This window comes from Aegilops tauschii, chromosome 6 (genome assembly GCF_002575655.3).
Source record: "Aegilops tauschii subsp. strangulata cultivar AL8/78 chromosome 6, Aet v6.0, whole genome shotgun sequence".
Taxonomy (NCBI): domain Eukaryota; kingdom Viridiplantae; phylum Streptophyta; class Magnoliopsida; order Poales; family Poaceae; genus Aegilops; species Aegilops tauschii.
In genome coordinates, this window is record NC_053040.3 from 251234676 (window position 1) to 251243500 (window position 8825).

Genomic DNA, 8825 nt, shown 5'->3' on the forward strand with positions numbered 1-8825 from the left:
GGCTCAACGAGAACCGGCGTGGAAAATCCACATCAACTATAAAGTTCATCAGTCAAGATTGACGAAGCGTTCTGCAGCAGCGGATATGAAATTGAGATTGATTTTATGGGTTACATGCTGTACGGCCGCCTCATGCGTCGTGGTAATCTGAAGAGTCCAAGCCTCAGATCGCCTCCATTGTGGAAGAACTGCTGTAGCGGCCTCCGTTTCCGTCCGGGGAGTTTACAATATTGATGCGGACAGAGTTGTGAGAGAGATTGATGCGGTCAGATTGCCCCAACGAAATTACTGGTGTTACAACTACTACCATCAATACTGCTGCTATGTGCAAAGCTCCACGCACGGTTTCCAAAACTTGATTAATGCCTTTTTTGACTCCCACGTGAAGGGCAAGACTGGTTCACTATTGCCAAAGCTGATGTACGTGGACAATACATCTACACTGCTGCCAAATTATCATCAATCTGAGAAGGGAAGGAGACCACGACAAGGGTTCGGACGGGAGTCAACCAAACTGACCGTGACCCGGAAACGAACGAGGACACGACCTCTGTTGATGCACCGCAACAACTACGGCCGATGGCCATTCCAACGCGAACCTGCCGTTTCACTAGTCGCAAGCAGGGTCACCATCGGCTGACCACTTCGGCCCCGAGCCACCCGGATTGGGCCCTGCCGTGACCCGCCTTGCCTGCTGGGAGCCGTCTCCGCCGTTTCAAGCCACCTGCGAGCCAGTTCGAATTCAGGTGAAGCTAAAAGCTGCAAATCAAGTAGCAGTCCGTTGCCGTCGTAAAAGCTACCTCTGCCACCGGAGAGCCTCTCCGGGTTAAACCATCACACGATGAGCCGCCGCCTGCCCTCGGGTCGACTCGCGTCCGTTTCAAGCTGTTCAAGTTGCCGCCTCCGCCGTGTCAAACATGCTGCCGCTGCAGTTTCTGAGCCGCCGCCATGGTGACACCTCCGTTTCGCTGCTGTGTTGAGCCGTCGGGGCCGCGTTGAGCCACCTCTGCCATGTTGAGCCGCCCGGGCTATATTGAGTCGTCGGTTCGCCACAAGTCGCCGGTGCCCTTCTGACATGGCCACCTGTCTGCCGCTGGTGCGCCCTCGCGCCTGCGTGAGCCGCCGTTGCACGGATTCGCCTCATCAACCGCGTACTGCCGTTGCTGCGGGTCGCCGGTACTATGATCTGGACAAAACCGGTGACGTGCACAGTACTGACCATCGGCCGTCCGAGCAAATCAGGTGATATCCATCTGAGTCTATTTTGTCATATATTTTTTCATCAAAGAACAATTACCCTGGCCTGTAATATTTTTACGCAGGACGACTATTAAAAAAAAGGGGGTGGTGTTATACCGCGGATGCACGTTCGGCGGTGCTGCATGGCTTCACGGGCACGGGTGTTGCGGTTCTGTTTACATCAAACGCGCCAGTTGACTCGCCCGTCCGCACCACCTTACAACGCCACGGACGACTCGCCTGTCCGCCCTCGCGGCCGGTTCGCGTGTCCGCGCCGGTTTACAAATGTCACGGCCGACTCACCCGTCCACACCGGTTTACCACGCCGTGGCCGGTTCACCCGTGAGCGACTTCAACTCCATGGAGGATTATTTCCGGCCTAACATATCAGGTGATATCCATCTAATTTTGTTTTATTAGCACATGTTGTTTTTGTCAAAGAACAGTTTATCTTTGCCTTGGTCTGCAATATTGTTTATGCAGGGCAATTATTTATGACAAAAAATGATATTATACCGCGGAGATGGAGGCACGCCAACATCTTTTGGCACAGGTGGTCGTCATTACTCAACGGACTCCCGCACCGGCTTACAAACGCCGTGGCCGTCTCCCGCGACCGCACCGGCTTACAACGCCGTGGCCGTCTCTCACGACCGTGCCGGCTTACAACGCCGTGGCTGTCTCTCGCGACTGTGCCGGCTTACAACGCCGTGGCCGTCTCTTGCGACCACGCCGGCTTACAACAAGGAGGACAACTCACACGTCTGCGACCGGCTTACAATGTGACGGACAACTTACCCGTCCGCCCCCGCGGCCGACTCGGCGTCCGCGTCACTTACCGCTCCTGCGATTGACTCGCCCGACCGCACCGACTTACAACGCCACGGCCGGCTCATTTGTCTGCTCCCGCGGCCGACTCGGCCGTAATTGGTTTCAGCTTCACCGTGATGATCATCAACTCCACGGTGGATAATTTCTAGCCTGACATATCAGGTGAAATCAATCCAGTAAATTTTTATATATTATATATTGTTTTCTTTAAAAAGAGCAATTACTCTGGCTTGCGAGGTTTTTGATACAAGACAATTGTTCACTACATCAACACAACGTGGTGACTCGCCCATCCGTGCGGCTTACCGCGCCGGCGATCGATTCGCCCGTCCGGACCGGCTTACAACACCACGGCCGGTTCATCTATCTGTGCCGCCTCTGATGCAATGGTCGTCTTTACCATCTGTCTCTCGCGGGTTGGTCTATATAAACACACTGGGCCACACCTGTATGCATGAGCTGTTTATTAAATCTGAGCGAGTCACTGCTTGGGAAGCCCAGTTTCTTCCAACAAATTGGAGGCGAATTATCATGTATTATCAGCCGCCGTCTACACTCGATGGTTCAATGGGCAGGCGCACAAGTCGCCGCCACTACAGTTTGGTTAACTTCAAAACATCCAGTTGGAAGGAACCATTGGCCGAGTTGCTGACACGGCTCATACGGGATCATTTATAACCCGCCGCAGTCACTTCAACCTTCTGTGGATTCACATCGCGCTATCAACACCAATGATATACACCTTATGCTATGGTCAATATGGAGAATCTCAAAGCCAACTCCTTGAGTCGTCTTGAGAGACTCGGGGGCTACAATGATATGACTCGGCAGCATTGGTCGGCTTCAATGCATTCGAGAACTCTGGGTCGTTGGAGGGAAAAATAATCCGGTCCCGGAGGCTACCGCCATATTGGTGGAAAGTTTAAAGGCCGTCAGAAAATTTCCGGCTTAAAAAGAAGGATTCCAGTTTAGATCCGGCTCAAGAGACTTGACATCTCCCACAAAGCACTGAAGCTCTTAAATATCCGGTTTAAAATCCGGTTCAAGGGAAATTTATCTGCCACAAAGTTTTGAAGCTCTCAAATCCGGTTCAAACATCCGGCTCAAGGTAAATTTGTATCTTATAAAGCTTTGAAGCTCTCAATATCCGGTTTACAAATTTCCGGTTCAAAAAGAGGTTATCTCTCGCAAAGTTCGAGTTCTCAGGAAAAATTAAAGGGACCAAAGAGAGTCTGTTACAAAGCACAACTCAAATATAGGTACCCTGCTTTAATGACCATTGGGAGCTGATTGTATTCGAATTTAGCTTAACCCTTTTGGTGTGACCCTGATCGTATTCGAATCAGAGTCGTTAAATATTCTCATGATCACTAGGGGGCTTCCTGTTCAAACATAGGTCGTATTCGAATCAAAGAGAACATAGCTGTCGATACCCTTTTGATCGGCACACTGCTGAGCTCATTGGGGAGTTTCTTGGTTATATTTGAACCATAACTCAACCCTCTTTGGGAACCGACGTGGATCTGGCGGAGTAAAAAAGGGCTTAATGGAAGATGACGTCATGGCGGATTATCCGAAGTCCAGAGGATGACGTCACGCCGGGTTATGGCCTTCACATAATTGTAAGCCGGAGGTTTTCTGTCGAAGGAATGAAAGATTGACATGAGCCGGCTCAAATCAATCTGGGGCCTAATGTTGAGGATATAGACCTTAGAGTCACCCGCCAGGAGGGGCCGGGTTACTCATATGGTCATTGCCAGAAGCCTGGCGCCGAGCTTAAAGACGGTGGGCCAAAGATGGGCTTAAGACCTGGATATGGCTTAAGGCCCGTAGTTACAATCATTATTATGGTAGAACTTGTAGTGTAAGGCAAGAGTAGTCGAGAGTCCGAGCCGGACACTCTTATGAGCCGGCCGGGACTCTAAGAACTGCTGGGCGTCAGCCTCTCTATATAAAGGGACGACCCGACAGCGGTTTAGGGACGAGAACAATCTCATCGAGAGCCGGGCATAGCAGTTTAGCTCCCTGGTAATCGTAACCCTAATCAATACCACCTCAAACTGGACGTAGGCTTTTACCTTCACCGTAAGGGGCCGAACCAGTATAAACCCTCGTGTTCCTTGTCCCGCATTAACCCCTTCAAGCTTCCTAGCTGCGATGGCTCCACGACTAAGTCCTAGCTCGAGGACATCTGCCGTGACAATTCCACGACAGTTGGCGCCCACCGTGGGGCCAGCGCACGGTGGATTTGAGTTCTTGAAGGGCAGCTTCGAAGGGCTCAAGGGATACGCTGTGGGCCGGATGACCAAGAGTCGTCGCGGCAAGCTCTACATCGACGATGCAAACTGGGGCCCCGACGCCGGCTCAATTGAGTACGGGTACCGGGTCCCCTTCGAAGCTGCCCTTCAATAACTCAAATCCACCGTGCGCTGGCCCCACGGTGGGCGCCAACTGTCGTGGAATTGTCACGGCAGATGTCCTCGAGCTAGGACTTAGTCGTGGAGCCATCGCAGCTAGGAAGCTTGAAGGGGTTAATGCGGGACAAGGAACACGAGGGTTTATACTGGTTCCTCCCCTTAAGGTGAAGGTAAAAGCCTACGTCCAGTTTGAGGTGGTATTGATTAGGGTTACGATTACCAGGGAGCTAAACTACTATGCCCGGCTCTCGATGAGATTGTTCTCGTCCCTAAACCGCTGCCGGGTCGTCCCTTTGTATAGGGAGGCTGACGCCCAGCAGTTCTCAGAGTCCCGGCCAGCTCATAAGAGTGTCCGGCTCGGACTCTCGACTACTCTTGCCTTACACTACAAGTTCTACCATAATAATGATTGTAACTACGGGCCTTAAGCCATATCCGGGTCTTAAGCCCATCTTTGGCCCACCGTCTTTAAGCTCGGCGTAAGGCTTCTGGCAATGACCATATGAGTAACCCGGCCCCTCCTGGCGGGTGACTCTAAGGTCTATATCCTCAACATTAGGCCCCAGATTGATTTGAGCCGGCTCATGTCAATCTTTCATTCCTTCGACCGAAAACCTCCGGCTTACAACTATGTGAAGGCCATAACCCGGCGTGACGTCATCCTCTGGACTTCGGATAATCCGCCGTGACGTCATCTTCCATTAAGGCCATTAAGCTCGTGAAAACCCGGGGGAAAAGGCTTAGGTGGCAAATGGTAAAACCGAAGTTGGGCCTTGCTGGAGGAGTTTTATTCAAGGCAAACTGTTAAGGGGGTCCCATAAATCACCCAACCGCGTAAGGAACGCAAACTCAAGGAACATAATACCGGTATGACAGAAACTAGGGCGGCAAGAGTGGAACAAAACACCAGGCATAAGGCCGAGCCTTCCACCCTTTACCAAAATATATATATGCATTAATATAATAAGAGATATTGTGATATCCCAACATATACATGTTCCAACATGGAACCAACTTCAACTTCACCTGCAACTAGCAACGCTATAAGAAGGGCTGAGCAAAAGCGGTAACTTAGCCAAACAACAGTTTGCTAGGAAAGGATGGTTAGAGGCTGACATGGCAATATGGGAGGCATGATAAAGCAAGTGATAGGTAGCGCAGCATGGCAAAAGAACGAACAACTAACAAAGCAAAGATAGAAGTGATTTCGAGGGGTGGTCATCTTGCCTGCAAGGTTCTCAGAGTTGTCGAGAGCTTGATCCTCGTAAGCGTACTCAACAGGTTCCTCGTTCACGAACTCGTCTCCCGGCTCTACCCAAGACAAGAACACAAGCAACGGAACCACAATCAATCACGAGAAATGCACAAGCAACATGATGCAAAACATGTATGATATGCGAGATATGATATGCGATGCATATGCGTGCTCCGGAAGGAAAAGAGATGAACAAGGCAGTAACTTGGCAAACCAAGCATGCCACTGGAAAGATGAGATGATTTTGGTCGAAATCGATATAAAGATCACCGGAAACGGATGCACGGTTTGCAAATGGCAAGCAAAACAAGAATGACACGAATCTGCGATTAACAGCATGATAGCACTTAGAATGCAACAAGTAACAATGCTACAGCACACCAACATAGCAACAAAGCATATGACAGTAGTCTACAGGAGATGCTTGACAAAATATGAACACTAAGCTATGGCTAGTTCACAACATAACAAGCTCAAACCAGCATGGCAAAAGTGCAAAAGATAACAGGATCACAGACTTAGTGAAATTACTGGACATGGCAGAAAACAGCATCAGGTAGCAATGTTCAGAGCACGAAATCAACATTCTACAGGAAGTTAACATAGCACAACAAAGCATGTAAGTGTTCTACTAAATGCATATGACAAAAGTCCCTTACTGACCATAAGACAAAAAGGACCAGAAGATATGATGGCAAGCATGTAAACATAGCAAGTTTCGCTATCAGGTTTCAGACTTGGCAGAAAACAGAGCATGGCAGAAACAGTAATATGAAGGCATCTTGGTGAGCTTGATGCACTCACCACAAAGTAATTCATGACAAAAAAAGCCTACCTACCGCAAGATGGCATGTTTATTAAGCTATCCATGGCAAAAGCAATTACATATCATGAATGGATCAACTACAACAAGCTTGGCAAAAATGAATATCATGTTAAGAATCTGCCAGAAATATTTTATAGCAAAAGTAGAGCAAGATTGAGTCATGCTATGCACTCCATAATTGCAAACAAGGGCAGGAATGGATCAATTACAACAATATCTACAAAACATCCTTAATAAACATCTCCAAAATATGCACGGATCTCTCTGTAGCATCAAGTTTACATGGCAACAAAATAACAGCAGACAAGGACTTAGAGAAATTACTAAGTCCCTAAAATCAGAAACATTACGGGGCCTAGTTTGCATGCTTGTGCTAGTCACCACAGAGACCAAAAAATACATGGCATATACCATTGGAAAGATGGCAAGGCATACAACAAAACACATGTAGAGCTCATGCCCATAAGATGCACAGATTAAATGTTACAAAAATAACAAATCTCCAAGTTCTGCTAAGAACCAGCAGATAACAGCAACTAGCACTCTTGCACGAGAGATTTGGGCATCAAGATGGCCTCTAATGAACATGGTGCAATTGAACAAAATGTAGAGCATCACGAGACAAACAATTCGGTATATTACACGCGTGAAACGGAGCTATATGCAGAGAGTTACGATGCTATGAACAAGTGCACTTGCCGTGACAGAAAATGACTTAGAGAAAATCTCGGGGGTTCGGGAAAAGTCAACGCACGGGTCAAACCAGATCCGATCGAGCCCGGGCTCGTCGCCGGCGACGGGAGAGGAGGAGGAGACGGCGGTGGAGGGCGGCGCCGGCCGGGGACGGCGGGGCCACGGCGAGAGGAGGCGGCGGCGACGGAGGAGGGCGGCGCCGGCCGGGGCAGCGCGCGGAGGTGGGGCCGGCGCTGGCAGCGGCGGCGGCCGGTGGCGACGGCGGCGGCGGCCGGGCTCGGCGGACGGCGGCGAGGCGGGGAAGAGGCACGGCGGCGCGGGCGGAGGCGGCGGAGACGCGGGCTCGCGCGGGCCCTCCCTGGGCTCCGCGGGCCGGTGCGGTACGGGCGGCGGCGGGCCACGTGGCGCAGCGTGATTCGTCAGGGACGGCGGCGCGGACACGTCCGGCGGCGGGGTATTTTGTCCGGGCGCGAGGTGGAAGAAGGGTAGGGTTTGGACTGCGGATGTATTTCGGGAGAGGTGCAAATATATAGCTAGAGGGAGCTAGGAGAGTCCAAATGAGGTGCGGTTTTCGCCCACACGATCATGATCGAACGACCTACACCATAGAAGAGAGTTTGGTGGGTTTTGGGCTGTTTAGAGAGGGGGTTTTGCTGCACACACAAATGGGCTTTGCGGATGCCCGGTTAACCGTTGGAGTACCAAACGACCTCCAAATGGAACGAAACTTCACCGGTGGTCTACCGGTGGTATACCAAGGCCACTTGACAAGCCTCGGTCCATTCCGAGAATGTTTGACACCCGCTCACGAAAGAAAACAAGAGGAGTGCGCCGGAGGAGATGGGAGCGCCGGATTGCAAAACGGACAACGGGGAAAATGCTCGGATGCATGAGACGAACACGTATGCAAATGCAATGCACATGATGACATGATATGAAATGCATGACATGGACAAAATGCAAAACGAAAGACAAAACCCGACCACGGAGGGAATATCATAACACAAAGCCGAAAATGGCAAGAGTTGAAGTTACAAATATGGAAAGTTACATCCGGGGTGTTACAGTCTCGCTCCAGATCCGCTTTCTCGCTCTTTGCCGCCGCTATCTCCAGATCTGCTCCATCCTTGCTCTGCATCTGCTGCCCATGGTGCCGCGCAAGGTGAAGACTTCCTCAACACCTGCTTGGTATGAGCCAGCCCTCGAGGCGCCCACCGTCACGGAGAAGAGCCTCGCCTCCGTGCGCCTGCTGACAGCGGGCGAGAGCAATGAGTGGGGGAAGACGGAGCTCTGGCTCGCGTCCGACGAGCCAGAGCCTGAGGGGAGCACCTTCTTCCACTTCTTCTCGAGCAGCGTTGCCGTCGGGTTGGTTCCTTCCTTCTTTGATTTCTTTTATGAAGTCCTCGACCACTATGGGCTGCAGGCGTTTCATCTCCATCCCAACTCTGTCCTCCTCCTGTCCATCTTTGCCTACTACTGCGAGGCGTACCTGGGCGTTATGCCGTCCGTGGCGCTCCTTCGCCATTTCTTCTTCCTCAGCGTCAGCGGCGAGCACATCTCCGGG